Raw genomic sequence first — 3664 nt, 5'->3', positions numbered from 1 at the left:
CGTGTGTGTGTGTATGTGTGTGTGTGTGTGTGTGTGTGTGTGTGTGTGTGTGTGTACCCAAAATCCCAAGAGGAGATTGAGGTGTGGCTGTTCCCTCTGGGGGTGATTTCCCACTTTCCTTCTCTCCATCATTCTTGGTCTCTCAGGCAAGTGCACGTGCCCTATCGCAAAAATCTCTCCAAAAAGATCACAAAAATAGAGGCTGGCAGGTGGCATGGTGGTTAAGAGCACTGGAATCCCACATGGCCGACCATGGTTTGAGTCCTGGATCTGGCGACTTGCTTTCTCACTTTCTCTCTCTCTCTCTCCCTCTCTTACTCACTCACTCTGTCCCTCTCTGGTCAAATTAAAAATAAATAAATAAATAAATAAAATAATTCTTTTTAAAAAAAGATAAAGAAATAAAAATAAATATAGATGTAGACTGGGCCAGCAGGTGGTGTGGTGGCTAGGGCACTAGACTTCCACAAGGCCAACAGCAGTTCAAGTCCTGGACATGCTGTTTGCTTTTTCACTTTCTCTCTCTCTCTGTCTCTGGTGAGTGCATGAGCCCTATAGCAAACTAAAACATAATAATGATACATAAATTAAATAAAGAATTATTTTAAAAAATAATCATTGCAGTTATGCCTGAAGGATACCGTGTGCATGGCAAGTAGTCATCATCAATAATAATGACAATAAAGTGTGATGACAATAATCGTGATAATAAATAAAAGTACAATAGTGCGAGATCCCATTGATAGGAAGTTCCACCACAGGCAGGAGCAACATCCTACAGTGGAAGTCAGAGTGACCATCTCTGGGAGCAGGCAGAGCCTTCTTGGAGCTGGGAAGGGTCTGTAGCTTCTCTTCAAGGTCAATATGTGTAGCAAACAATCTAGATGTACAAGGAAGATTATGCATATCATGTATTATCTTTAGAAAAGGAAAATGCAGGAACCAGCAGTTGGTGTAATGGCTATGTAGCTGGACTCCCATGTAGTCAACCATGGTTCAAGTACCACACCCAGTGGCTTAAACTCACGCAGGGTGCGTGTGCGTGTGTGCCCAGGATCCCGAGAGGAGAATGGAGGAGAAGGGATTGTGGCATGGCCATCCTCCTTGGGGGGAGATTTCTTGCATTCTGTCTCTCTGTCTCTCTCTGTCTTTCTGGCGAGTGTGCACGCCCTATAGCAAAAACCTCTCCCAAAAAAAAAGAAAAGAAAAGAAAAGAAAAACAGAAAAGGAAAATGTGTCCATCATTTACTGAGTGCATTACGAGTCGTGCGCCCCCATTAGACACGAAAGGACACTGACATTCAGACCTAAAATCCCTAGTACGTCACTGATAAAGGGGGAACTTAAATCCATCTGTCTCCAACGTCTTTTCTCAACACCCAGGAAGAACATCAATAATAATAAAAACACCTGTTATCTGTCCAGAGAGGCCATGGAGCTTAGTGCTGAAAACCACAGATGCTGGGTCCAGGCCGAGTCCAGACTTGACCACTCCCTAGCTCTGTGCCTCAGTTTCCTCGATTGTAAAATGGGATAACAGCAGTGGCTCCCACTTCGCAGAGTTGAAGGAATTGATGCACGTGAGTGTTGAGAAGACTGTGATGTTGAGTGTTTGTCATTATTATTCTGTGTGTGTGCATGAGGTTTCCTGGTAACAACTGTCACGTTCGGTACACCCCTGCCCGGTGGCCCGGATCTCACACCTACACCGGGAACGGCATGATGAGGATGGAGAGGGCCATAGCTGGAATACACATCTCTACAGCCCTGCCCCGTGGAACCACAAAGCCACCATAGCCACACAGCTCACAGCCACACACCTCAGGTGTCTCGATTTTACCCTGGAGACCCCAACCCCACAGTCACACAGTATGCTGGAAGGAGTTTGGCTCTGAAGCCAGATATCTTAGGTCTACGTCCTGGCTGTGTGGCCTAGGATGAATATGTTAACTTTTCTGAGTCTCAGTTTCTGTCTCTGGAAAATGGGCATCAAGTCCCTGCCTTTTCGGGTGTAAAGTTTAATGATATGGTACATGCAAACTGGTTTGCACGTCATAATATCGACAGCCGGCACTTCCTGAGTGCCCAGTACGTGCCAAGTACGTTCCTGAATTAACTCACTGACTTCTCACCACTACCTTATTGGGTCAATTTCCTTCTTTCTTTTTCTTTCTTTCTTTCTTTCTTTCTTTCTTTCTTTCTTTCTTTCTTTCTTTCTTTCTTTCTTTCTTTCTTTCTTTCTTTCTTCCTTTCTTTCCTTTTTTCTCTGTTCTCTCTCTTCTTTTTTTTTTTTTTTTGGAGAGGTTTTTGCTATAGGGTGCATCTGCTCACCAAAAAGACAGAGAGGCAGAGAGACAGAAAGCGAGAAATCACCCCCCAGGAGGGATGGCCACACCACAATCCCTTCTCTTCCATTCTCTTCTCAGGATCTTGGGCATGCATGCACACGTGCCTGATGTGAGTTTAAGCCAACAGGTCCAGGACTCGAATCACGGTCGACTACATGGGAGTCCAGCAATATAGCATTAAGCCAACAGCTGGTCCCAGGGTCAATTTCTTTCTTTTTCCTTCTTCTTCTTTTTTTTTTTTTTTTTTTTTTTTTTTTTTGCCATAGGATATGTGTGCTCTCCAGAGACAGAGACGAGGAGAGGGAAAGTGAGAAGTCATCCCCTGGGGACAGCTATGCCACAGTCCTTTCTCCTACATTCTCCTGGGATTCCGGGCACTCACACATGCCTGGTATGATTTTCAAGCTGCCAAACCTATGACTCCAGCAGCATTGGCCCTGTGGGAGTCCAGCACCTTAACCATCATGCTACCTCCTGGCCCTTTGAGTCAATTTCTTTCTCATCCTCAATTGGGCAAGAAAGAGATTTATAGAGGTTTATAGAGATTCAGCAACTTGCCTGAAGTCACACAGTCCCCCACAAGGGCGATGATACTACCATGAGACCCAAGAAGGAGGGGGATAGATGGTGGAGAGCAGTAGGGGGTGAGGCTGTCCCCAAGCCTGCCCTCTGACCTGCAGTGACAGGCGAGAAGAGGAACCTCTGCCAGGATAGAGAGGAGGTGGGTGCAGACAGTCAGCCTCCCCATGCTCACTCCCACTTCTCTTTTTCCTGGGACCCTCCCGCTGGAAGCCTTCAGCCCAGCCATGCACAGCAGGAAGTGAGACCTGGAGAGGGAAGAGGACACACTTCTGCTTTCCCGGGGACACTTGGTGGATGTGGGCAGGCATCAGCCCATGCCTGATGTGGCATTGACAGTTTTCCAAATTGGGTTGGCCTCTGGGACTGACCTCAGCTTTATCCTTCTAGCCATGGGGGTAGGGGTAGGTCCTTCTCTCTGGGACTCAGTTCCTTACCTTGAAAATGGGAAGTTTGGGGCCGGCAGGTGGCATGGTGGTTAGGAGCACTAGATTCCCACAGGGCTGGCTATAGTTAGAGACCCAGACCTGGTGGCTTGCTTTCTCGCTTTCCTTTCCTCTTTCTCTGGCCAAATTACAAAATAATGATAGCAAATGGAATTAGATAAATAATTCTTTAAACAATAAAAAAAAAGAAAATGGGAAGATTAATAGCCTCTTTCTTTTTTCTTTCTTTTTTCCTCTTTCTCTCTCTCTCTCTCTCTCTTTTTTTTTTTTTTTTCTTCTTTTACCTTTCCC

At 45.8% G+C, this 3664-nt stretch overlaps 1 protein-coding gene across 2 annotated transcripts in view; it reads right to left on the bottom strand.

Moving 5' to 3' along the window:
- The window catches only part of AXL (AXL receptor tyrosine kinase), a 34562-nt gene that overhangs the window by 21078 nt on the left and 9820 nt on the right, over positions 1–3664 (bottom strand). The gene's annotated exons all lie outside the window — the stretch shown is intronic.

This window comes from Tupaia chinensis, unplaced genomic scaffold (assembly GCF_000334495.1).
Source record: "Tupaia chinensis unplaced genomic scaffold, TupChi_1.0 Scaffold143861_1, whole genome shotgun sequence".
NCBI lineage: Eukaryota > Metazoa > Chordata > Mammalia > Scandentia > Tupaiidae > Tupaia > Tupaia belangeri.
Note: the sequence above shows the minus strand (reverse complement) of the source record. Positions and strands in the feature narration are given on the sequence as shown.